General features: G+C 43.3%; 1 protein-coding gene across 2 annotated transcripts in view; it reads left to right on the top strand.

Moving 5' to 3' along the window:
* Nucleotides 1-4,228: 4,228 nt before the first annotated feature.
* The window catches only part of ZMIZ2 (zinc finger MIZ-type containing 2), a 105,114-nt gene continuing 81,362 nt past the window's right edge, over nt 4,229-27,980 (top strand). Inside the window, exon 1 of one of the 2 annotated variants that reach the window (XM_070952619.1) lies at nt 4,229-4,248. The gene's annotated coding sequence lies outside the window, so the exon portion shown is untranslated. Of the gene's footprint in view, nt 4,249-4,535; nt 4,846-27,980 lie in introns of those variants that run through there. The other variant, XM_070952617.1, reaches the window with a different exon arrangement.

A 27,980-nucleotide genomic window follows, 5' to 3' on the forward strand; every position in this document is an offset into this window, starting at 1 on the left:
ATCTTAGCCTGTTATACAAAGCAGTCTTACAAGAAATTAGACTAGGAATTGGTTGAATATTCAGAAGGAAAAAAAATAATCTTATTTATCTTATTTATCCCAAGCTTTCTTTACAGTATTTCAGGAATATAAATTAGGATCAGGGAATATTGTTCAGCAAGAGGTCTAAAGCATATGACCTAGAGATCTACCAGTGGGAGTGAGTGGATGGACTACCTACTTCCTGCCCTTTCTTAGGCACGTAAATTGCATCATCTTCTTTTCTGATAACTCTCCCTTACAAAGGCCTTTGCTCTCCAACCCCCACTCCCTGCAAGTCCTGAGAGATTAAATCCTGTAGCTTGGAGGTAAGTATCAATCAGTAGTCTCACCCCATTGTGTACTCGGTTTCTGTGCCCAGGGTGGGGGAAGGTAGAGGCCCCTGTTAGCTGCATCCTTTCTTCCTTTTCCTTTCCTTCTGTATAACTGCAGATAGTCTTCAACTTACAAGTTTGTTTAGTGACCATTCAAAGTTACAATGGCACTGAAAAAGTGACTTACAACCATTTTTCTCTTATGACCATTGCAGCATCTCCATGGTCACATGATCAAAATTCAGATGTTTGACAGTTCATTTGTATTTATCATTTATGATGGTTACAGTGTCCCGGGGTCATGTGATCCCCTTTTATGATCTTCTGTCAAGCAAAGTCAATGTGACAGCCAGATTCACTTAACAGCCATGTTACTACTTAACAGCTGCAGCAATTCACTTACCAAATTTCTCACTTAACATCAGAAATTTTGGGCTCAGTTGTGGTCATATTTTTAGATTCGGCACTTAATCATTTTAAGAAGTCTTTCTTCTCAAGATGATAAAATATGCATTAATTCCCTTGTTGAATCTAGGGCTGCATTTGGAGAAACCAAATCTGCTCCACAGAAGTATCACTGCATATAACCATCAAGTTGCTGGGATAGTACTAAGTAGTACTTTGTTTCTAAAGAAAAAAAAATCCTGGTTCACTTTAAGAAATGAATACCCAAGTTATTGCTTACTCAATAGTTAACGTGCTTGCACTTGCTTGAAAAAGAAGCCACTTGATCTTTAGCAGAAATATCACTATATTGACTCTTGCCTCAAATTTTCTATCAAGAGTGGCTGAATTTACTTCACTAGCAAGCTAACCATAAAAAAGCCAAAGTTAGAATATTTTGGACATGTGATGTGACACCTGGAAAAATATAGCATACTTCACTTAATTCTCCAAGGAAAAATTGAAGACAAATGAGGTCCAGGTAGAAGAAGCTTCAAAAGCCTTTTGAAGCCATCATAGCTTCAAAATCTAAGGGACTGGTTTGGACAAAACTCAACAGCACTTTTTCATGCGGCTGTTGATAAAAATAGAATTGCAAACATGATTGCCAACATCCGATGACAGATATGGTGCAAGAAGAAGAAGAGAAGCAAGCTGAGGTGGATGAGCCAAGCTTTCAAGGTTTTAGAGCAGTGTTTTTCAATCTTGGCAACTTTAAGATGTGTGGACTTCAACTCCCAAAACTCCCCAGCCAAACGTACTTTAAGATGTGTGGATTTAGATGGGGAGTTGGTTGGCAAGTTTGAAAAATGCTGGTTTAGAGAATCCGAATAGAAAAACAGATAGAAAAAAGAAAAACACTATCATTTGCATGCTAGTTGTGGCAGAGTACCTCATTTGTTGCATGGTATCCAGACTTTCTCTCCCTCTGCTCATTATTCCAAGAAATTTACTTTCACTGGGGAGAAAAAGTAGTAAGTTTCTCCAAACAGACATTTTGCCATTTGGAGGGCAGGGTGGAATGCAGTTATGTGAGTTTCATGGGCACCTGCTAAATTATGCTGGTGACGCCACTAAACAGGGCCACTCCCTGCCACCCCAACCTCCAGGCTCCCATCACTTGTCTAGTTGCTTTTTCTTTTTTAATTGTTTTGTTCTTTTCCAGAGGGCGACTGTTCCCATTATGAACTTTAAAATATCTTTCTAAATCATCATTTCCAAGACAAGACATTTAATCCAGCATGGTTGTTCCCTGTACTCCTAATCCAAAGAATTTTTATAAGTACATGTAAATTGGGTGTCACTTTATGACTGCAGCCTGGGGGATTATGGGACTTTAAGTCCAGTGCATCTGGATGGCAACTTTTTGGAGAAAAAAAGTCTACTCTCTCCTTCTATGATGCTCGACAACATTATTGACTGAGAATATGAGCAGTCCTTGATTTATGAGCCCAAAATTTCTGTTGCTAAGTGAAACAGTTGTTAAGTGTTTTGCCCCCTTTTATGAGTCTTCTTGACACATTTGTTAAGTGAATCACTGCAGATGTTAAGTTAGTAACATGGTTGTTAATTGAATCTGGCTTCCCCATTGACTTTGCTTGTCAGAAGGTCACAAAAGGGGACCCTAAGACACTGCCACCATCATAAATATGAGTCAGTTGCCAACCACCTGAAGTTTGATCAGATGACCATTGAGATGCTATAATAGTCATGTGAAAAATGGTCATAAGTCACTTTTTTCAATGCCATTGTAACTTTGCAAGGTCACTAAATGAACTGTTGTAACTTGAGGACTATCTGTAATACCTCACAATGATCAGAATAGCTCTCCATTCCTGGATATAAAATAGCAGTGTTCCTGGACAGGAAAGCACCAAGGAAAGTTCTAAGCAGTTTCATGGTGCTACTATTTCAATTCAGTAGAATTTGGCTTCTTGAAGAAGTGAGGAAATGCACATTTCAGCCACTGTTGGAAGCTGGCTTTGAGGACCCTTTGGCTTATTTAATACAGCAAGACACCTGTATTCTGGCTTTCTGAAAAATCACTATCATAATATGTAGGAGTTATGTCAGTCTATGGAAAGCAAAATAAAAAATAAAAAACAGCCAAGTGGCATTTTTCCCAATAAACACATCTTATTAAAAGCATCAGGTTTTATGTGCTGCATCTCACTTCATCAAATTCATCCAATGAAACTCACAAAAGCTAGTGCTTTTTAATAAATTGTATTAGTCAGAAAAATGGATGCATTAACTTTGACTCCCTCCCCCCCCTTTTATGTAATGGCAACAAAATGGAAAAAAGTATTCCTAGTTGTATGGATCCTGCTGTCTTTTGTGCACTGCCTCTTATATTCTTCCAGTTTTGGAAAGTTTTGATCCCTTAGGTTCTACACCAACTGCATCACAGTTTATTGCAATCCGAGAACCTTGTTCTTCATAAAACCAAATTAAAACCTGCCTTTAACCACCAATGTGAAGCTTCTGGATGTCCCCGATTTTTATTCTGATCCTTAGGTAACTTCAGGGACCCTCAGTTGTTATTAAAATTTAACTTGCAATCCTGAAATGATGGAAAATATTTGTAGCTTGGCTGGTTCTACCTGGTGGTGGCAGTTTGTTCTCCGGTTTGTTCTGTGAGTTTGCTGTTTAGCTTCCAAACATTTCCTTACCAGACTTGACAACATCTTCAGTGTTACTTCGGATGAAGTATTTTGTCACATTTTGTCCCACACACATACTGCAATTCTTTTCTAGGCCCCTTTTTGCACGAATCAGTTTAAGGCTGGGAACTGTGGGCTACCTTCATCCTCAACATCAGGGGTGTCCAACCATGGTAACTTTAAGACCTGTGCAGTTCAACTCCAGAATTCCAGCTGGGGAATTTTGGGAGCTGAAGTCTTAAAGTTGCCAAGGCTGGACCCCCTGCTCTACATTAATGGGCAGTTTATGGGAGACCGGTACGGTGGACGCCTGGTTGGAGAAGCACGCCTGACCCGAGTCTTCACTCCCTCCTGGTGGTTCTCTCACAGTAACCCTGCAAAGTCGGCAGATCCGATCCAGTTCAGCGCGCGGCTCCTCCTGTCGGGGGCGCAACGCCCGTCCGCCTTTGCCGCCTGGCCGCATCCGGGGCTGCACCGAGCTTTGCCCCGCGAGCTTTATACCTCTCCGCTTCGGCCGCTTTATACCAAGCCAGCCAAGTTAGCCCCGTCCCTTCTCTTCCCGGCCCGCTTGCCTGCATGAGGCGCGAGAAAAACCCACGCCCGGCCCAAGCACAGCGACCGGGGTTCGCAACGCGCTCCCGGGCAACCCCAAGCGGCCGAAGGGCGGAAGCAGCGCGGCCGGAGCTTCCACGCCCAGCCTGCCTCTTTGCGGAGCGGGGGCTGCAGAGGAAGGCAGGGCCCTCCTTCGCCCTTTGTCTCCTCTTTCCCTCCGCGCCGCCCGAAGGGAGGTGAGTTCCCCCGGGGGCTCCCCCCTCCCCCAGCATCTCACGTAGCCGCCGCCGCCGTGCGCACGCACGCCACCTGCAATCAGATGCAATAGGTGCAGGGCGCCAAGGGAAGCGCTCTCTCACCCCCCCTTCCGTCCCTTTCCCTCCTCCTCCTCCTCCTCCTCGCGAGTCGGAGCGATAGGAGCTCCATTGCTCTAGTCTAAGCGTCGGGGGAGGGGGGAGGGCGAGGGCGATGAATATTGATGAGGCTGCCCCGGCTCTATTGTGCAATTGGAGCGGCGAGGTGAAGGCGCAGGCAGAATGGAGGTGGGGAGCTGCGCGGCGCTCGTAGGTCTGGCGCTTCAGCCGCAGCAATAGCCAGCCGCCGCCGCTTGCACGGGGGGCTTTGTTTCAGTCCGCCCGGGCCGTCGCCATCCACCTCGCCCTCCTCTCCCGTGCCTCGCAGCCAAGGCGGGCGGCCACCATGGTACCGGGACAGAAGCAGCTGTAAGGGAGAAGCCTCCCGAGGAAGAAGACGACAGAGAGCGAGAGCGAGAGCGGCTCGCCCCCCGAGCTTCCTCCTCGCTCCGCCACGCAGAGAGGCCCCCGCTCCGTGAGGTAATTGTCCAGGGCCATTTTAACGTGGCTGGCCGGACGGCCCCGGGGCTCTTCCGCTGAGGCGCTTGGAAAACGGGTGGTGGTGGTGGTCTGTGCTTGGTGCTCGAGGCTGGGGGGCGAGGTTGAGCGAATGGCCGGGTGGGTTCCCCCTCAGGGAGGGGGGAGGTGGTTTTTGAACCCGCGGCGGGAGGGGGGTGCTCCGGTTGGGCAGGAGGTTGGGCATCCTGATTGCATTTCTTCTCCTCCCCCCCACCGGCCGCCTTTCTTTGGTTTTGCCCCTTCGGGGTTCCCGGGTGGGCGCGTGGACCGGGAATGGAGCGCCGCACGGGTTTGGCGGCTACTGCCTCAACCCCTGGCTGACTTGGGGGATTGTTTGTGCTGCTCCGGATCTTGTCCATCTTGTGTTGGTTTTGGGGCTTGGAAGCGAAGGTGTGTGCCCCGAAATAGGCGGCGGGGGGGGGAGGAGAAAGTGAGTCTCCATGGTAACCGAAGCTGCCACCTTGGGGCTGTGTGGTCAGGAAGTTGCCCCTGCCTTTTAACGATGGGGCCGCCCCCAGCGGGGTTGGAATGTGGGTGGGGTGGTTGCAGAAGGCACCAGCTGATGGGCCAGGTGTGTGCCAGGGACAGACCCCTTGGTGGTTATCATTTTGATCTTCTGAGAATAGGGGTCATTTGGGGGGGGCATGAAGAGTGGTGTGGCTTGCATCTTCTCTTTTGGTCTAGAAAAGATGCTTTAGTGCTGGCCATAGTGTTTTGTTGGGCGAATTGCAATTGTCACAGAACTGCAGAAAGTAAGCCTAACCCGGGAGAAATACGCAGCACCTTCCTGGAAGGGATGAAAGTCAAGTATTACTGAGCAGCTCTATCAGGTTGCATTAGCTTTCAAGTTGTTGAAGGATTATGGCTTGTGAAGTCTTCTGCAAGGTTTCAGTCAAATCTGGTGTCTGAAAGCTAGAGTTTCGCAAACTGAAAACATGTCCACTTTCAGAGTCCCTGCCGTTGTTTTGAGTCCTCCCCACAATCCCAGGTTCCAGGCTAAGAGAGCATGGCAGAGCCCAAGATAAATCCACGGGCTCCTTCTGTTCCATTATTTGCTCAATTTAATCTGTTCCGGCTACTTGAATGCGATCTTGAGATCCTACTGGGGGAGGGGGGGGAGTTCTTGGTGTACTTTTGATTGCATCTTTCTTCTGTTTTGTATATCCGCTGTGGTCTTTTGCCTTTTTAGGTCTTGTTTTTGAACTTTTAAAATTTTAAATGTTATTTTTTATTGGTCAGGATGGCTGAATGCTGCAAATGGAGAGAGCAGCTTCTTTCCACAGCCCATTGCTAACTTGCTTTGTTATTACTGCTGCCCCCTCTGCTTCTAGAGATGCTGCCAGTCTTTTTGTCCTGGAGCTTTCCAGAGGGTTTGTGGGATAAGCATCCAATAAAACACACACACACACACAAAGAAAGGAAACCTCCCAGGTTATATAAGATGGAGAGGGAGAGCTCCTTATTCTTTAAATTCATTTTACCAGCATTAGTAGCTCACCTTGCTGCCTGTGTTAAAGATCTGAGGTGACTAACCCTCAGGAAAAAAAATACTGAACTCAAATAAAATAAAAGGAGTAGTGCTGGAATAGAAAAACTAAAAAGAGCATTGAAAATGCATAATATCCACTATTCTGTCCTGTAAACATTTAAGCTTCTCAGGTCATATATGTGGCCCATTTTAACTCAGTATTGACTGGGTTAGCATATCAGCCAAAGCCAAATTATTTTGTTTTGAGATAATCTGCGTAAGTTCAGAAATTTTATTTTATTCACCAAGTCTTACGACTGAGTGTGGTGTGTGAAGTCATTAATTGAATCCTACCTAACAAATCATGAAGTAGAACAGGAATAAGCCTCTCATAAGCCTTATTTTGACTCTTCACAAGCCCTTTCACAATCATATTACAGGCTTGGCCACAAATTTATTTGTTTTTAATCTTTTTTTTTTTTTTTGCTACTTTTCAGCAACAGAGATACAAATGGATACCTTAGGCCTCTGCTTAAAAAACCATCCGTAGAAAACAAATCAGTTACAGGCTTCAAATTATCAGGGGTGCCCATCTCCACAATCTCATCAAGTCTCTGGACTTGTCTCCTTTTGCGAAACCCCCCCCCCCCCCATTTTCCCATCTTTGAATTAAGGTGTGAAGCAACTATCATTCGGATCTGTAGCCTTTTCTGTTCCTTTTGGAGATATCAGGAATTGAATCCAAAGTTTTGTACAACCCATATGCACTTCCACAGGGTAACAGCTCCTCCTATGAGCAGAACATGAAAGCAATGCAGAATTTTCTGTCTTCCCAGGTAGGATGGCCACAAAAGCTCTATGTTTCTTGTATAACTCACCAATCTTGGCTCAGATAACAGTGGGACATAGGACATGGCTTATTGCCAGACTGATCTGACAATCTCAGTCTCTCTTTCTCTCTTTCTCTCTTTCTCTCTCTCTCTCTCTCTCTCTCTCTCCCTCCCTCCCTCCCTCCCTCTCCCTCTCCCTCTCCTACCCTCCCTCCACTAAGAAAAGTACAAAGATGAAGTTACCCCTTTGGTGAACATTTGAATGAACAGGGACATTGCAAAGCTAAGAACACTCAACAGGCTGGTTTGGTAGGTTGGGCAAAGCTTGTCCTGCCCTGTCTTTGGCTGTTTTCCTTGGGTGTATTGCTTTCTTTTAGCACGTTGTTCATTTCTCAAGCATAATGCAGACCTACCAGGCACTTCTGGATGAGTTGACTCACATGTCTGCTTCTAGAGAAGTAACCTGATGAACCCACTGTGCTTAAAACAACAAAGAAGATGGGTCCCCATGTCATGCTCAAAGTGAGGGGGTTTGCTTGGTTTGGCATAATGTCTTGTGTTACACAAACTCAGCCATTGCAGCATAGCATTGGATTATACAGGAAACTCTTAGTATAGTATCAGTCCATTCAGTTTGGACACCCAGAGAAAGCTAGTGGAGGTTCCCTTCTTGTGTGTGTGGAACAGGCAAGAGGCCTTCAGAAATCCCCATAGTATAACTCCCCACCCCCACCCCAAAGTATGGGCAGTCCCAGTCTACCTTATGTTGAGGAAGCAAGTTTAATTTGGTATTATTATAGTAAGATTTTGGTCTTTAGCTTTGGGTCATTAAACAGAACTGATTGTTGTTATTCTTACTTTAATTGTACAATTTTAATAGTATATTGAACTAGACGTAGTCCCCGGCTTACAACCCCAATTGAATGCAAAATTTTTGTTGCTAAGCAAGACAGCTGTTAAGTGAAGTTTGCCCAATTTTACCACCTTTCTAGCGGCAGTTATTAAGTGAATCACTGCAATTAATAACATGGTTAAGTGAATCAGGCTTCCCCATTGACTTTGCTTATAAGGAGGTCGCAAAAGGTGATCACGTGACCCTAGGACATTGCAACCATCATAAATATAAGTCAGTTGCCAAGTGCCTGAATTTTGATCATGGCCATATGAATGCTGCAAGGGTTTTAAGTGTGAAAAAGGGTCATGAGTTGCTTTTTTCAGTGCTGTTGTAACTTCAGACAATCAGTAAATGAACTGTTGTAAGTGGAGGATTACCTATATTTAGCCCCTGCAAATGGATAAGGTTTTTCTTTCTATTAGTCCCCCTAATTAGCTAGATATCCCAGATGTGGGTTGCAAAATTTTCTGAGATTCTTTGATGTCAATGCCATGTAGTGAGTATTTGGTTGTTAACAGCCCATATCTGGTGAGCCTAAGAGATGTGTGGACTTTGTATGACGCTTTTAACTTTCAAACCATGTCATCTCTCCTCTACAAAGTTTGGCCATCATCTGTCCATTTTGATTATTGTTGCTGCTACCAGTTTCATCTCATCATAGTATGAGTGACTTTTGTTGGAAAATATTGATAAGATAAATTCTTTTCAGTGGGATTTGAGCTTGGAAGTTTTCCTTACTTGCAAGTAAATCTTAGGCACTGTATAATGACCTGGTTCAGATGTTGCTCTGAAGTGTGAGTTGTCTTTTTGTTTTGTATGATGTGGTAGTCTAGCATAATCCCAGTTTATGGCTGACTGTCATATATGAAAGCATTTGGGCCTGAGTCTCTATAGCAAGGGTGTCAAACTCGTGTTTGACACCTCTGCTCTATAGTGTTTACAGAAGATTGCCTTATGGCGAAGGTTTAAGTTTTAGGGTCATTTTTTCTGGATAGAAAGTCATTAATATGACTCCTTTGTTTCCTGACAATCCTCAAGCCATAACCTAAAAGATCTTGAGATTGGAGAGAAAAGCATATCAAAATTAAAGTTATGATTTAGAAGGAACAGAAAGTTTTGTGGAAGCATTGATGGTAGAACTATTTCAGGATTGAAATCTGACATTTATTTGTCTTTTAATTAGAATTGGAAGCATCAGTGTCTTGGGTTCAGATGAATGAAACTTCTGTGGCAATGTCTTTCTATATCCTAACTTGACTTCTTCTCCTGTTTTGGCAACTAGAGCTGTTAGGTTGAACAAACAATTGCCAGTGATGTGACGATCAAGTAAGGAGTTGAACACATGAATTCCTGATCCCTCATCCATATTCTTTTGGAAGTGTAAAGGAAGGAAAACTATGCATCACATTATCTAGTCCATTATTAACAAAGCCGTACTGTCTAAAAATGAGATCAAGTAAAGCAGTAGAGGTAGTCCTCAATTTACAACAGTCCATTTAGTGACTGTTCAAAGTTACAACGGCACAGAAAAAAGTGACTTATGACCATTTTTCAGAGTTACAGTTTTTTTAGCGTCACCATGATCATCTGATCAAAATTCAGATGTTTGACAAGTGATTCATTGTTATGACCATTGCTGTGTGGCAAGGTCATGTGATCACCTTTTGCAACCTTTTGACAAGCAAAGTCAATGGGGAAGCCCAATTTACTTAACATATCAACTGTAGTGATTCATTTAACAACTATGGCAAGAAAGGTTGTAAAATGGGGCAAAACCAAAAGTTTTACAACAGAAATTTTTGGCTCAGTTGTGGTCATACCTATATTCAGACATCCAGAAAAAAAAGTTGTGAACCGTGCTAGATAAGTCACACAATTAAGCCATGATTTGGTGAACTATATTGCTGAATAGAGCATACATTGAGACTGGGTTGTGTTGTATTCATTAATTGAAAATCAACCCATTATAGATCAGTTTGATATACAAAACCAACCTTAGTCGTACATGGAGTGGGTCTGTTAAAATCAGTAAAAATTAAGACAATCATTTTATTGAATTTGTTGACTAAATCTGAATCCAATACTGTCCATGGATTTGTGGTGATATTGAATCAATTTTCCTAACTAGAATTCCTATGAATGTGTTGGATGACAAATCCCATAATTCCCAGTTGGCAAGATACTAGCTGTTGAAAATTGTACCGGTATTTTGTCAAATGTTTTTATAATGTGATCAGTTAATGAACAGCCTCTAGAATTCTCCTCCTCAGTTTTAGAAATATAAATATTAAATTTAAAGAATCTTTAAAGAGCAAACCTTGCAAGGATAGAATAAATAAACATTATAATCTGGAATGTTTGCTGCCCTGCTTTAATGCTTTTTAACTTAAGATCCGAAACCCCATGCTTGATCATGATTTGATATAATTCAGACAGAAAAGGCATTATAAATGAGTAATTTGTTGCGTAGTTCGTTCTTGCTTTCATCAACCAGTGGGGGCAGCTGAATAGGTTGATACGATGTTACATTTGAATCCAGGGCCTTATTTGTTGGCATCTGAACAAGCTATGATAACAATCCAAGAATAAATTCTGGAGTATATGAAGCAATTGGGTTTTGTGAGCTTCCTTGACTATTTTGCCTTTATACTGACCTCATAGGTAAAAGTGTAGGAATTACCTTTAAAGAATCTTCTGCAACCTGATGCAAGTTTTTCATTATGGGTATCTAGTGATAAGGTGGTCTTTAAAAGTGTCTAATCATTTTCGTAACACTTTCTATTATAATTCAGTAGATGACACTGTGAGAGGAAGCAAAATGCCTTTCTTGTTCTTAGTGTTCTTAGGTGGTGTTCCAATGCTCCTTAACTTGTAAGAAGATCCTAAGCATATTTATACAGTAATTTATTAACCACCATATTCAACGATACTTACTTTCTTGTAAGTGTGCTTTTATAGACACAGATAAGTTTTCTTAAAAGCCTTGCAAGACAAATGGGAATGTTGTGATCAAAAATAGCTGTTATTAAAGCTGGCATGTGGATTAATTTGTAAAGCATCGGAGACAATCTATTTGGTTAAAAGTCAGAGAAACTGTTTGTTGGAGGATTTGATCTTAGCCCTCTGAAACAAAAGTGTAGCCTCTCCAAGTTGTATAGGCTTAGTGCCAAGGTAAACTGTCAACAGCATTTAAACCATGCATCTGTTTATTGGACTATACAACTTTAGTTTACCATAGGGAGATGGTACTTGGAAATCATCTTCTCAAGGGCTGGGCCTCTCCCTCTCTCCCTCCCTCCCTCTCTCTCTCTCTCTCTCTCTCTCTCTGTGTGTGTGTGTGTGTGTGTGTGTGTGAAGAAGGGAAAGTAGAAAGCTGTCAAGTGCTGGATTGCTCATCTGACCATGTATGGTTTGTTGATCATGTGGTACAGCAGTTGCAGAATGATCTGCTGTTTTTCTTCATAGGAGTTCTTTGGAATAATTAGTTTGTGTCTAGCAGGACTGAGTCAGAAGTCAGAGATGCAGGATTCTCAGAAGACTTGGAGAATGACCTGGCTTAATTTCCAAGTCTCTTCTTAACAGCAGCTCTTATGAAATTGAGCAAGTAAGTAAACAAGCACGCTTAGCAGATCAAGCTTCTGTTAAGGACATAAAAGGAAGGCCAATAAACAACAAGGCAGCTGAGCAGAATGTTTCCTTATCTTAATTATGGAGGCCGCCTGGGCCTGATCTGGCAGTCAGCTTTTCTTCTGCCTGTAGGAGAGTTTCAAACCACCTTTCAAACACAGCTGTCTCAGAGAAAAAACTTAGAATTTTGACAACCAACTTTAAATAACTTTTTTATTCTTGGTGAACCTTAACTTGTTCACCAAAATTCACTTTGGCAAAGTGGAGGTTTATGATTTTAAATACATAATGAAATTGGCCTGTGAACCGAGACCAATTTCACTATATATTTCTGCTCAGTCCTTTTTGCTCCCCTAGAAAATTCTAATCTTTCTCTTTTACTAGCCCTGATGGCTGAAACTACTTCTCAGAATGCCTGTTTCAGGCCAGCTGGCTTATGCTTTTGAACCTCATTCTCTTCCACATTCTCTAGGGCTACCTGCAGTCATTGCAAATCTTGATGCTCTTCAGATGGCTTTCCAAGGCCTGTTCCTGGATTGTTATGGGAACTGAAATTTGTTTTTGTTGAACATAGGACTGTAAGCTGCCCACACAAAGACTGCAAATTTTATACTTTATAACAGGGATGTCAAACTGGCGGCCCATGGGCCAGGTGCGTCACACGCAGGCCATGACGAGCCCAGCTCCGCAAAGGTAAAAAAATGTCGCGATAAATCAGTGACAAGATCGAGTTTGACACCAGTGCTGTATGATGATGATACTATTAGCAGTGAAATATTTTCAATGCTTCCAACATAACATTATTGGAAAACAACCTTTTTTTCTTGGAGTACATCTTCCATTTCCTACAAAGTTTTCTCAGGGCATCTTCCTTCTTTCTTCTTTTTGCATAAAACACTTCATTAAAGAATGATAGGCTGAAAGAAGTGAAGAAAACTTTCAAAAGAGACAATCAAGGAGCCCAAAAGAGAAAAAGACTCCAGCACTTCTCCACTAGTAATCTGCACTCAGATCAGCATACTCCAAGGTCAACTTCAGATCAACAATCAAGTAAACAATACCCCAATCAAGAAGAGCTATTAGAAAACAGCCCAACCAAAGAATCCTTAAGATCCCCCCCACACACACACACACACAGACAGGCAAGACACTAGAATATAAACTGACAGCAGAAGCACTCTTTACTAGCACTGATGATGTTACCTACCGTAGTTAGGGTAATGAAACATCTGCAAGAAAACAAGCCAGCTCAGAGAGCACCAAGAACCTGTCACATTTTTAAAAACTTGCCTATTTTAGAAGTACAGTTGGATGGATGGTATTCATTCCAAAACTATGCTAATGTAGAAATGTTGACAATTGCATCTTGATGTCACTGGACAAAGCATGTGCTCTAGTATTTGCAAGAACGGGCTGCAACACTTGCATCATGATGAACATGTCATCATTTACCATGGACCAAATTGCCAATGGGGATGAGAATATGAGCAAGGTGGAAGGAAGGATGGTTTGGGGAAAGTAGATTCTGCATTCCATCATGTTTCTCTATGGCTTGGGTCACATATGCACTAAAATATAATGTGGCTTGTTTTACGTTGACTTAGCAATTGTAGATCTCTATTGCTCAACATTTTTGCAAGGTACCCTATGTGAGCATGGATGTATGAAATTTGGGAGGCTTCATGGTGGTGCATTGGATCACATTTTCCCACGAATCATCCTGGCCAGTTTGATTTACCCAGAAAAAAACTATAGCAGGGGCCCCTTTATGTAGATGAGGGGTCTGAAGCTCAATGGCGCTGCTTTTCAGTGATACCCCTGTTACTATGGTCTGGCCTCCTAGAGAATATCGTGTTGATTCCCATCCTGATTGCCTTTTGGAAACTACTTCAAATGGAGTGACTTTTGGTCTTGACCCCATCTAGCTTTGGTTATAGTTTGGCTAATGTAACATTACAGGTAGTCCTTGACATATGACTATATTGGAACCTTTAGATAAATTCTGGTTTTCAACACAACCATCCTAAAATTCAGTTGTAAATCCCCTTTTTCCAATTGGTTGTAACTTCAGTCACTAAGCCACCAGTCTTAAGTTGAGGACTACATGTATTCTATGTTTTTCATTGGTATGTGTATTCTTTTATGATTTAGTATTTCTTACACATCTTTTGTTGGTAGAAAAAAAAAACAGGTAAGAGGCAAGAAACCTTATCTCTTGTCTATGCACCACCAAAAATCCTTAGGAATTTGGTGGTGGCCTACCACTTCTGTTGCTACTAGTAATGGCTAAGCAAATCATGAGCAAAAGCCCATGCTTTTCTCTTGACAAACTTTCCAATCCGTGCAGAGCTGATAGCTGTTGAATGCTTTTTGACATCTTTATTTAATATTCAGTTCTTCTGAAGTTAATTTCATAATGAAGTGCCCATCATGCACACTTTTAACTATTCATAGCCATCTATTTATATGGCTGTCATTCATGCTGTGTTTGCCCATTCATCAGGCAAAAATAAGGTCCATACTGTCAGTGTGAACATTTGAAAAGAAACAATGCAATGCTGGAAAGTGTTGTGCCCAGCTACACCTTATGGAGATGATCAGCTATTCATTCCAGTCCAGGCATATCCAGTTGCTCATTTTAGTTTGACTTATTTCATATGATTGTTGTGAGGAGGATAACATTAGTAGTACATGGGAATAAAACTAAACTTATAATCTTGACCCAAGAGAAAAGACAGGACAAATACTTCGTGATGAATATAGGTTATGCTGCTGCTGTCTCTTTTCCAAACTGTGTGTTGGCCCTGTAGCTTCTTTCATTACTGTATGGAATTAATAGTCAACACTAATCAAGTTGCTGCTAAAGGCAGAGCTGTAGGGATCGATCGCACAGTTAGCAATCTCATCTGCCAAAGTTGGGGTATATTTAAAGGATTATTCCCTTCTACTGTCAAAGAGGACCAGTTTGGAATAGTGGTTAAGGCACCAGGCTAGAAACCAGGAGACCATGAGTCCTAGTCCTGCCTTAGGCATAAAGCCAGTTGGGTGACCTTGGGCCAGTCACACACACTCAAACCCAGGAAGAAGAAGGCAAAAACCAGTTTTGAAATCTTGCCAAGAAAATTGCAGGGACTTGTCCAGACAGTCGCCAAGAGTCAGCGCTGACTTGAAGGCACAAACACACACTCTCCTTTGTAGATGTGGTCTTATTTTCCATGATGTTAGACACTAGAATATGTTTTTATTGCAGATTAAATAACATGGGGGAAAAAGGAGTATAAGTATGGTGGAGCACAGCTTTCTCCAACCTTCTGATCTTTTGCAGCTCCTAGAATTTCCTTTTTACAAGGATATGGTCAATAAAAGGTAGTCTTTGTACTTTGTTCAAACAAGCTTTCCTTTGCTTCCCTTCCAAGTACTCTAAATTTTATATTTCTCTGTGTCTGTTATGTTGTTTGGCACATCACAAGTCTGTGGGGCCATCTATAGAAAAGTAATATGCCTTATACCTCTTTCGACTTCTCAAAAATCAGAAATTGTCATTTTGGTACTTGGTAGCATAACTTTGGTCCTATTTGTGCAGGGAACATGAATGTATCTAGAAGATGCACTTTGAATTGGCACTTCCATAAGTATGCCCAAGTTTGCATACAATGAGGCAGATTTCTTGAGAATTCTAATGTATTGTTTATACACTTAACTGTTTACTTCCTTAAGCTAGTAGGAACCCCACAAATTTGGGGTCCTTCGGGAGGGATCTGAGGGCTATACTTCTGCTTTAGATGGAGAGAATCACAGGCTACATCTGAAGCATCTGTAAGAAATTGCATATTCATAGTAATTAGAAACGTGTTGTTTTTTATGAAGAATTAAACATGTCCGCTTCCCCTTTTCTTGGGAGGCTGGCACTGCTACTGCTGCTTGGGGTTTTCTGTAGCATCTCTTCCATTGTCAACTTTTGACATTGATTTCAATGATTTCAATGATTTTCTCTGCTCCACCCATCCAGATATGTGCTTGTTTGGTGAAGAACTGTTTGTATTCAGGACTTAGTGGAGAAAGGTTCCTGGTTTGCAGTGAGCTAGCAGAGATACTTTGCTAGGTAACACAGTAAATAACAAGCATGTTTTGCTGCCAAGTAACATAGCACTGGAGAGGGATAAAAGCAAAGAGTTTCTAGAGAAAACCTGCAACTTACTGTTGATTGTCATCTCACAGGCACCTCTCTGAATTATGGGTGGGTATTGTTACAAGTATGTACCTTCCATTACACCCTTCAAAAGCTCCCTCCCATAACATTACATAAGTGAGTAAATGACTCTGTAGTTCATTTAGTTAACTTGTGATCTTGTTTTGGGACAAATGCCATTGACATTTGTACCAGCTGCAGAAGATAGTTGCCACCATGACACCACATCAGCTATTCACTGGGGAATTCTGGGAGTTGAAGTCCACACAGTTGGACTTAAAAGTTGCCAAGATTGAGAAACACTGTACTATGGTTTTAGTAGAAAAGGGAGGATATGTTTTTTTGTGCACTTGGCAACCAAATCAAAATGCAATCAGCCGAAGACCTGTGCTGTTATAGGGCAAGATTATTGCCCCAGTAGTGGTTTCACTTGTCGTGCCAAACCAAAATAAACAAACCACATTTTGGCATGTATTTTGGTTTATGACTAAAGAGGAATGTTTGATGGGCAATAACAAAGATATATTTCATTTATTTATCTATCAAATTTGAAAACTCTTATCTCTCACACACAGCAACTTTGTGCAACTCTTTAGAGTTCTTTTGTTAATTTGGGGGCTAAATGGGATTCATCTTAATAATGAATGCAAATACAGAATGCTACCCTTTGCCCTACCTGGGCTTCAAAAGTAATCAGATCTGGCCTAGTTAGTTTTTATATGAGTGTAGGGAATAAAAGAGGTGACCTTGATAGAAATATGCAAGAACCATTCCCTAGGCAAAAGAAATGGAGCAATATTTGGAAGCTGTTCAGGCAGACACTGATTCACTCAGGGAGAAGGTACAGCAGCACAGACTTGCAAGATTCCGTGTGATTGTTTTCTTTTCAGTTGTGTCTGATTCCTGGAGACTGCATGGAAAAGTCACTGGAGTGGCAAGATTTCAGAAGTAGTTTGCCATTGCCTCCTTCCCAGGAATGAGAGAGCAACTAGCCTAAACTCACCCAACTAACTTCTGTTCCTAAGGCAGAACTTGCACTCATGATCTTTTAGTTCCTAATCTGATGCCTTATCCGGATCCCTATACCAAACTGGTTCTTGTTGTTAATATAGCCAATCTAAAATGTAGTTCTGGTCTGTTCTGACAGTGGCAGACTGGAATACTGCATAATGTTGGAAGCTAAAGTAGGAAGTTGAGAAAACATCCTGATGGTCAGATAGTTCTACAGGTTGTCCTACAACTACAATTGAGTTCAAAATTTCCATTGCTAAGCAAGGCAATTGTTAAATGAGTTTTGCCCCATTTTGTGACTTTTTTAGGAGCACTGTGACTCTTGTGGTTACGACGGTGGCTTGACTAGCAGCAAACCCATGTTTGAGACCCAAGTGCTGCCATGGGGTGATGTGAGCTCCTGTCCTTCACTTCAGCGCCTGCTGCTCGGATATGAGCAGGCGGGGTTCCATCCAGACCATTCTACAATTGACCATGCCCTGATCCTTCATCATCTTGCCGTAAAATATGCCACCCCCAGGAAGGGTCGTCTCTGCGTTGCCTTTATAGACCTAAAGGCTGCCTTAGACAGCATCCCTAGAGCTAAGCTGTGGGCCAAACTTTCCGCCTGGGGCATTGACAAAAGATTACTTTGGCTTATCTCCCAACTGCACGACGGAACAGAAGCAAAAGTGCGCCTTACCCCGCAGGGGGATCTCTCTAACGCTATCCCCGTTAACAAGGGGGTTAGGCAGGGATGTATTCTGGCACCCTTTCTCTTCAACTTATATATCAGTGACTGGAGAAAGGCATTTTCAGATCACATGGTCTACATCCATGCCCCTAGATTAGCTGATTATAGATGTCCGCTCCTGCTCTACGCTGACGATGCCGCAATACTTTCATTTTCCCGGGTGGGCCTACTTAGAGCCTTAAAAATCCTTTCTGCCTATTGCTCTGCTAACCAACTGCATATAAACCACTCAAAGTCTAAAATCATGATTTTTGCAAGAAGCAGGAAAATCTATCAATGGAACCTTGATGGCATCCCAGTGGAACAGGTCCACAGATTCCAATATCTAGTTATCCTCTTTCAATCCAATACCAAGTGGCCTGCGCAGGTTAAGTCCCTCTGTAATAAGGGTAAGATCTCCACCCATGCCCTCCTGCACTTTTTTCATACTGAGGGAGCTCATCACATCCCCTCAGCATTAAAAGTCTACAGGGCAAAGGTGATAGCTGCTATCACCTGTGGCACCTCCCTCTGGGTCCAATCCAACATTTCTTCTCTTGAGTCTGTTCACAGCCAGTTCCTACGCCGTCTGATGGGAGTCCCCCCCTGCGTAAGTAACGCTGCAATTCATTTGGAACTGGGCATATCCTCACTTGCAACAATCTTGTGGAAACATGCAATTGGCTATTGGTTGTCCCTGTGGACCAGATCCCAGGCTACTACCTAGGCCAATGCCTATGGCAGGACCTTTTTCATAGTCCCTGGGCCCATAATATCCATACAAAACTTTTGAAGATCGGAATTTCCCCCATTGAAGCTTTTATTCTAGGCCCTGATGCTGCCAAATCGTTGATCTTTCAACGGCTGGACGACATTGATAGACAACTAAATCTGGCACACGGATCGGGAACATGCTCACCGTTTTCCCTTGGTATTGTTCCCTCGTCTCACCCTCCGCCTTAGCTCTCCACGTTACACTCTATCAAACACAGGCTCGCATTTATGAAAGCACGATTTAATGTGATCCCCTCGAATGTCCTCGACAGTAGGCTTTTGGGGGGGGGGGTAAAATCCATCCATTGTACATGTGACGGCCGATCCCCGGAATCCCTGTTCCATATTACATTTGTATGTCTCTACTACCGGGCTATAAGATCAAGACTCATTTCTCCTATTTCCCAGAGATTCCCTGGTTCACCTGATATGTTCAGCCTTTATTTCCTACTCCAGGACGCAGACCCCAATATAACTCTAAAGGTGGCAAAAAATTTTGCTACAGTCGTGGCTGGAAAAAAACAGGAAAAGAGACAGGTAAGCCCAACGGCAGAGGATCACCAGCATTGACAGTACAGATTGTATTTGAGGCAGTAGATGGTGTACTGTCCCATGATCTATTCATATTTGTAAAATATGTTCCCTTTCTTTGTCTATTTTAATTTGGTCTCTGACCGCAATAAAGCTTACTTACACTTCAGCTCCTGCCGGAGACATGACAGGAGCCCCCAACTGGGCGTCCCCCGGACAACGGTGATGTGACTGGCTAATCCTTTCAACCCAAAAGCACCTCAGAGCTTCTGACATGGATGCGATGCAAGGACCATTTTTGCCACAGTTGTTAAACAAATCACTGCAGTTGTTAAGTGAATCATGCGGTCAGTAAGTGAATCTGGCTTCCCCCATTGACTTTGCTTGCTGGAAGCCGACTGGAAAGGTTACAAATGGTGATTAGAGTGCAATTGTTGTAAATACATGCCAGTTGCCAAGCACCTGAAATATAATCACGTGACTATAGGTGTCAAAGTGTGAAAAACAGTCATGTCACTTTTTTCAGTGCTCTTGTAACTTCCAACAATCACTAAATGAAAGATTCTAAGTTGAGGACTACCCATATATACTATCCGCAAAGGAATCTACTGTAGCAGTGCTTGAAAGCAAGCAAATATTTCTGCCTTTTACTTCCATTCAGCTTGGGGCCAAAAAACCCCAAGCCTTTAATGGAGGAGGACTTGGCCTTTGAAGGCTGCAGGAATGCTTCCCATTGCGGAAGACAAAAAGCCTGAGGGTAAGGAGGGAGTAACTAGATAGAATTGTGGGAGGCTGTGGGGAGAGGGGGAGAGAATGGCCCTTGCTTAAACCTGGTATTTCCTGCCTAGGGGAAAGGGACAAGACTTTGCTACCCGTCTGTCTGGCATGGATCAAAGGCAAAAAGAGGAAAGAAGGTGGTAAGCAAAGTAAGAGAGGTCCTACTCGAACAGGCAAACAGTTAGTTCATCTAGTCTTGCTTTCTGTGTTTCACTGTGGCCAGCCAAGTCCTACAGAAAGGATTAGGTTTCTAGGCTATTTTTATCTTTCCTTTCCACCTTACATCTGTGCAGAACCAGTGGTTGCAGCACACTTCTGCTATTGCTTTCCTGGCAGCTGGTGCCCCTTTCAGTTGTCTGCCTGCCATACTGAAGAAGAGAGTAAACAGCACTCAGTGTGCAAGTAATGAACATGGATAGTCCTCAAGGATTGTCCCTTTTAAAGCCATCTAAATGGGTGACCGTCTTGGTGGATTCTGTTCTGTGTCTTGCCCAAAAACAAAGAACTTTTTTCTTTTACCACATCCAAATCTTCTGGATTTTAGATTCATTTGGCTGATCCTGCGTGATTATGTAGCCAGAAAGGGAGAAAACCCTCTTTGTCTGCATTTTCTAAGCCATACATGATCTTGTATGTCTGTATTCTCTCTCACCTTGCCTGCTTTTGCCCTCAGCTTAAAAAGTCCCAGACATGTTGTCTTTCTTAGCAAGGAGCTTTTCTGGTTGTAATCATTTTAGATGCTCCCTTCTGCCCTTTTTCCAGACCTGTCCTATTAAGTCAAATACATAGAGAGATCCAACTAGTAACAAAGCAGGTCTAATACATATTGGCACTGTAGACTTCAGCAAGGCTCTTACTTAAATGCTAAACACTCTTGCAAAGATAGATTGTTCCCTTGTGCTAATCTTAATTTCTTTGATTTTCCTTCCCTAAGGGCCAGTCAGCCTCCCTCATTCCCCCATTTGCTAATATTAGAAGAAAAGTGTTTTGTTGACATCTTGGCTGTCTTTTGTCCTTCCGGTGTGGCATTATGAGGTCTGTACTCAAATAGAGGCATCATCTCCAGATGCTTTTTAGTGAGTCTTAATTATCAATCTCTCCTGGACAACTGCCCTCTTCCTTCTTTAAAATGTGTCATGCTGAAACTTTTTGTTCTGGTTCCGGGGAACTAGAATGCTTCTGATTCACTTGAGAACTACCTGACATGAAGTCATGACTCACACTGGATTTTAAGCTCTTCTCTCTGCCAAATAATTGTGTGGATTTACATTGACCGAGACAGGAGGAAAGAGCGAGTTATCTTGCTGTGGCTGAGTAACCTAGCTCAGCTGAGACATCATCGCCCTGAAATATTTATCTCATCCCTCCAAGGAACTTGCAGTTCTCCTTCTTTATATAACATGTGTCTTCTACCTTCAAGGATCTTGTTGTTCTCTCCTTTTTCCCATTTTAGCCTCAGAACAGCCTTGTGACATTAGACTAACAATATTATGCCAGGCAGATGACGACTGAATTCACACTTACAGGAAGCTATAATGTGGTTTATTTGATTTGGAGCTCAATGGGAATCCATCTATTGTGGACTAGTGAGTCACAGCTTAGTGCAGGCCTGTCAAACTGGCGGCCCGCGGGCCAGATACATCATGCACAGACCACACCCACCCCTGCTCCGCAAAGGCAAAAAACGTTGCAATACATCATGATAGTCAGATGACATGATTGGGAGTTTGATACCCATGGCTTAGTGTATTGTTTGAACCCAGTACTCAGGGTTATGGCTGAATAGGAATTTGGAACTTAGGCAGGAAATCCATAACAGGTAGGACTAGGGAGAAGAACCCCTTAGCTATTCAAGCTGAGAAACCTCCTGTTTTAATCCTGGAAGTACTGCAATTCACTTCTGTGTCCATTACATCTCCATGGGTGCTGCTGAACTTTTTCTACATTATGTGATCATGCAAAGCTGTTGCTTAAAGGGCTTGGTATATTCGATGCCATGTTCATATAGGAGTCAAAATCTGAGTATTCAAAAGGAGGTGTGCAACTCACTCTGCAGTTTTTGACAGTCTTTCCTTTTTAAGCTTTCTACAGAACATGGAGACAGTGCTCTTCAAAACATGATTCAAAAGAGATGGATTGGCCAAAATAAGAATCATTACTACTACTAATGGTTAACAAGAATTTCTAACTAATGTGAGACATCCTTATTTTTATGACTAATCAGGGGGAAAACTAATTGTTTAGACTTTATGTTAAACTTTAGATATACTAGAGGTTTCTATGCAGAAGAGCCAGCTCATCTTCTGTTAATTCATTAGGACATATGCTTTTTGCCTCTGCATATGGCTTGCCCTTGATGTGTTTTGTTGGGGTTTTTTGTTGGGTTTTCAGTTGTGGTTTTGTTTTTCTAAACAGCTTTGAACTTTACCAAAAAAGTTATCTCAGATATTCTGGGCTAAATAGAAGAAAACCTCCAAATACTGCTAGAGTTGTAAGAAAACTTTGTAAGCATTGAAAACATGGCATTTTCTATATCTTGAAGTTGGTGGAGCAGCTTCATCTTATAACAGAATAACAGAGTTGAAAGGGACCTTGGAGGTCTTCTAATTAAACCCTCTGCTCAAGCAGGAGATTCTGGACAAATGGTTGTCCAATCTCTGCTTTAAAACCTCCTGGAGCACTCACAACTTCTGGAGGCAAGTTGTTCCACTGATTACCATATTTTTCGGTGTATAAGATGCACCAGAGTGTAAGACGCACCTTAATTTGGGGGGAGGAAAACAAGAAAAAAAGTATTCTACCTCTGCCTAACAGCATTTAAGGTGGCGCCGCCCTCCTCCTCCTCCTGCAAGCGAGAGGTGCAGGGACTACTCGTTTTCCCCCAAAGAGACCCCTCGCATGCTCTCAGGGGAGGAACAGAGTGCAGCCTGAGGAACAACCCTCTTCGGTACGGTCTGGAGGGAGAGGAATCAAGAGAACATCTCGCAGGCCAGACCGGTCTGGCAGCCAAGCCCGAAAGTCTCGGGGAGGCAGGGCAGAGTTGCCCCCCCCCGGCCTTTTGCAGAAAGATTAGTGGGTGCTTTACGGAAAAGTTCCTGGGCCCTGCTGCCCCCCCATCCCAGGCACCGAGGGGGGGCATCTCTGGTCCTCAGGGGTGGGGACGCGGGGCTCTTGCGTCAATCAATCCCCCCACCCAGCTCTGCGCCTGCACGGCCGCCCCCAGGAAGCTGGGACCCCCACCCGGTGGGTCCTTCGCAGTGACAGAGGCGCCAAGCAGATCTGGCCCGACCTCGGGCAGCTCTCCCCGCTGGCTGGCCGGCCCTTCTGCTGCCCACCCGGAAGGCGAGCGCCCCGCCGTGCAGGCTCCCCTGGGCCAGGTGGGCAGCGCCGAACCGAGCTGTGGGGCTCTTCGGGAATGGCAGCGCTGGGCAACATGTGCCCGGACTGGAGACCACCCTCTGCCCTGCCCTACCTGGGACTCTCGGTTTGGGCCGCCTTCCGCATGCTGGGTGCTCCGCTCTGGCTGTGGCAGGCAGGCGGCGCTCCTTCAAGGCGAGGCACGGGCAAGGTGGCTCCGCCCGGGGCCTTGTGGGGCACTGCTGCCAGGAAAGGAGTGTCCCAGCAGGGCCCAGGAGCCGTCCTCTCCTGGATCCTCGACCCGGCTGGCTCAAGCTGCTGAGGCCGCGGCTCCAAGCCCGAAGGTGAGCTCTGCGTTGCCTGAAGGCACCCAGGGAGCCTGGCCTGTGCCGAAGCAAAGCCCGGCTGAGCATTGGAGGGGTTGGGGCCGGTCTGCATTGGGGCTCAACCTGAAGGCCTTTGCCAGCCCACAACAGGCAGGCGCCTGTTCCCTTCGGTTCCCTGCCGCCTGAAAGTGCTTTAAAGCCCGAAAACGGCCGAAGGGTGGAGGCTGGTGGGTGGGCAGGGCTACATTCGGCGTATAAGACCCACCCAGTAAAAAGGTGCATCTTATACACCAAAAAATACGGTAATTATTTTCACTCTCAGAAAACCTCTCCTTACTTCTAGGTTTGTTCTAGTTTAGTTTCCAACCATTGCTTCTTGTTCTGCCTTCAGGTGCTTTGGAGAATAGGTTGACCCCCTCTTCTTGTTAGTGTTGTGCACATAGGACATCACAGTGGGGATTAGATGTGGATGTTTCCAGTGCTGAGAAATCAGTATTTTGAAAAGTGACTGCGACTTCAGTAGAAATTGGGAAAGCTGTGCTGAATGTATGATTTGGACAGCAGCTGTTATTATTGCCTACCTTCTTTGACATTGCATGCTTCAAAATATTACAAGATTCTCTCTCTCTCTCAACTCCCCACCCCCACCCCCAGAGAGTTGGGGTTAGACTTGCTTTTACTTGGAAGAAGAGTGCTGTACCCCATTCCTTGGGGACTTCCAAGACAAAGATTTGTATCATTTCAGGAAGTTATTTCCCCCACCCACAACTTCTTCAAATATGTCCTTCATGGGTTGCTATGTATGCTGTGGGGAACTTTGAAATCTTCTAATTGGTGGGTTCAGAGTTGATGAGTTTTGGGGGGTTTTAGAAGCACTTTCAAGCCAATTCACAGGATCACACACCCTTTTGGGTGGACTTTTATTTGTTTTCTGACCTTTAGGTGGTAAAGTCAACTCAGGAGTGGATCAGGGCTGGATTTTCCCTCACCCTGACACACACTTAGAGCACACAGTCACTCCCTCTCTTGGTCCCTGCTTACTCACAGACATACAACATGGATTGCAAGGGAATTGTGACATGCAAATGATATTGGCTAATTATTATGGAACTGCTGCAACTTAGAAGGAGATAGAGGTTCTCCCTCTTGTTGGGGGAACTCTCCTTTATAAGTAGGAATTCTCTTTTGAGAAAGAGGCCTGTTGTTTATCAAGTATTCCCAGCTTTCTAACAATGGTATGGTGTTGTTTCTGGTTTAGTAACTTTTCTTTTGCCTTTTTTTTAAAAAAAAGAAGCAGCATATTTTACAGTGAGAACAATCAGGAAAATGGCCTGGGAGAGCTGCTGATATTCTGGGAAAAAAAGGGAGGGAAAGAGTTGAGATGGGAGGCCAGAGATGGGCGGGGAGAAGTTATGGAGTATCATCTGATCAGTTGTGGACTGGGAGGTTTTTGAAAATCTGGGTCAGAGCAGCTCTGAATTCCTCAGGCTGGGGGAAGGGCCCTGCTAACTGGATTAGATTTCACAGCCAAGATCCGGAACTACGGATTCTTCTCCTTTTAGCTTCCTGTCCTAGAAGAGAGATGGGAATATCTCAGATATACAGGTAGTCCTAGACTTATGACCACAATTGAGCCCAAATTTTCTGTTGCTAAGTGAAATATTTGTTAAGTGAGTTTTACCCCATTTTACAACCTTTCTTGTCACCATTGTTAAGGGAATCACAGCAGTTGTTAAGTTAGTAACATGGTTATTAAGTGAATTTGGCTTCCCCATTGACTTTGCTTGTTCAGAAGGTCACAAAAGGGGATCACATGACCCCAGGACACTGCAATTGTCATAAATATGAACCAGTTGCCAAGCACCTGAATTTTGATTAAGTGACCATAGGGATGCTGCGATGGTCGTAAGAGTGAAAAATGGTCATAAATCACTTTTTTCAATGCTGTTTAACTTCGAACGGTCACTAAACGAATTCCTGTAAGTCGAGGACTACCTGTATGTCTCTGCAGCACCGTGACTGATGAATCGCCCAATTGTCAAGAGGCTGTTTGGAAGCCTCTCTTGTGAAGATTTGTCCCTCTCACCAGATCTGTAGCACTTCTTGAACAAATCCGGTTATAAGTAAGCCCACAATATTGAATAGGGACACACTCCCTTTTGGAGACTGGGCCAGGACAGAGGAGCGAGATCTGGTCAAAACTAAATCAATTCCATTCACATTTTCAGAGGGATGAAAACCAAAGTCAGTCAGTGTAGTTAATGCGGTTACTCCCTTGTATTTAACCATTTTCACATTCATTTAGAAGCAAATGTTCAGGGCAACTTTTGTAAGTACGTAGTACGTAAATCCTAGATCTGCTTAGGCTTCAGGATCAGCCAGAGTCATGGTAGTGCTACCCTTTGCTGGGCGCTCCAGAGATAGATACTTTTATCTCTGTAATCTCAGAGGTAGTCCTTGATGTATAATAGTTCATTTAGTGACCGTTTGAAGTTACAGTGGCACTGAAAAAAATGACTTATGACCGATTTTCACAGTTATGGCCATTGCAGCATCCCTATGGTCACCTGATCAAAATTCAGACACTTGGCAACTGACTCGTATTTATGATGGTTGCAGTGTTCCACGGTCATGTGATCCCCTTTTGCGACCTTCTGACAAGCAAGGTCAATGGGGAAGCCAGATTCACTTAACAACCAAATTACTAACTGCAGTGATTCAATTAACAATTGTTGCAAGAAAGGTCATAAAATGGGGCAAAATTCACTTAAGAAATGTCTCACTTTGCAACAGAAATTTTGGGCTTAATTGTGGTTGTAAGTTGGGGACTATCTTCAGTCATTGACTGAGATGGGTGGCTATAGAAATTGATCAATCAATCCTATCACCGGGCACAGCCCTGTTGGGATAGGCTAGCATAAAAGCATGCATATCCTTTTGTGCACAGTTTACCTGCCATCTTAAAGCCTTCTATTCTTTCCAATATCCATTTCAGTGACTGAATGGTACATTTTGAGTGTTCAGTGGATTGGTGCTCTTCCTCGCCAACCATCATCACAACTTGACTGGCTGCAGTTTGGCCCATACATTATGCATCAATCAGCAATATGCAAGTCATTGCTCCTGGGTTCTTGCATCTTCCTTGCAGTGAAAGTGGGAAGTCTCAAGTCTCCCCTTTTCACATTTTAGAGGCGAGGTGCTGATAATAATATCAGCTCTTGTGGGGGGAGAAAAAGGGATTACTCACTCTTGGCATTCCTGAGGCTGATTAGCTTTAGCCCACTGGTCTGTGTCATCCCCTCCCCAGTTGAAAGGCATTGCAGCTTGGGGAGGGAGGAATGTGTGTGTGTGTGTGTGTGTGTGTGTGTGTGTGTGTGTGTGTGTGTGACAGTGACGGACAGGGATAACCTGCAACTAGGCTAGACTCCCAAAAGCTAGTTCCCTTTGCATTTCATAAAATGCATTAAAGAGTGCAGCCAGATGGGTGGGTGGTTGATAGAATCAGTGCCAACCTATGCATTTGAGAGCATATTCCCCGGAAAAGCATTTTATAAAAAAGGAAAGCTGTCAGGGGAGGCAGGATTGAGTCCTGCTTATCATTTAGGGCTGCTTTCCTTTGATGATGGAAAGGCAGTTTGCGTATGCTCAGAGAGAATGGAGCAGTACAGCAGCCATTTACCACCTGGAAATGCTACTGGTGTTTGACAGCACTGAAAAAAGTGACTGAAGACCGTTTTTCACATGACCATTGCAGACTAATTAATTATTTTCCTCCACTTCTTTATTGATACAAAACTGATACAAGAACAATTAATGGAGCAAGTGTAGAGTAGTTCTTAGGTGTCCTAGTTACACCCAACCTCTTTTGTAATTCCTGCCAATCCACCTCTTGTTCTGGCAGCTTTCATGGAGATCAAGGACTTCTTGGCTTCCTTAACTAGCTAGTTCCTGCTGGGACAGGTTGAAGCTTGTTTTGGACAAGGGGGAGAACGATTGAATATACACTGGCCTACAATGCCTAGATTGATTGCCAAGGATTATCACAGGCAGATATTTTTATAAGCAGACTAGGCCGCTGACTATTTTGTACACCCCCTGATTCGTTCATTCAATATGTGTGTTTGGTGTGATTTTTTTTGTTCATGGCAATGATACGTAATTAATTACTGCTTTGTGCTGATTACATAATGCTTGCAGAAAAATAAAGAACAGGAATAACTTAATGTTATTAGGGCAAGTGATGACCCCCCCCCTTTATCTGTTGTTTTAAGTGCAAAAGTAATTAAGCATCTTGAAGAGTGAGGAAAGAGGGAAGTTGATTGGGAGTAAGGAATTCCAGCTTCCGGATCTCAACATATTTAAGAGAGAGAAAAAGGTTAGAGAGGCCCAAGTGCAAGAAAGACAAGTTGTGAGTTTGAAGAAACATAGGCTGTTTCTTTGAGCAGATAAATTTCTTCACATCTGCCTTTTGCTATCTACTACGTTTCTTCCATGTCTCAAATTACATATTTAGATATACTTTTTAAATTAAGCATTTTACACACACGTAAGCAACATATATCATTTCACAGCAGCAGCTTCATTTAGGATTGTTTCTTC

Source organism: Pituophis catenifer, unplaced genomic scaffold, assembly GCF_029215685.1.
Source record: "Pituophis catenifer annectens isolate HBS135680 unplaced genomic scaffold, rPitCat1.0.hap2 SCAF_12, whole genome shotgun sequence".
NCBI lineage: Eukaryota > Metazoa > Chordata > Lepidosauria > Squamata > Colubridae > Pituophis > Pituophis catenifer.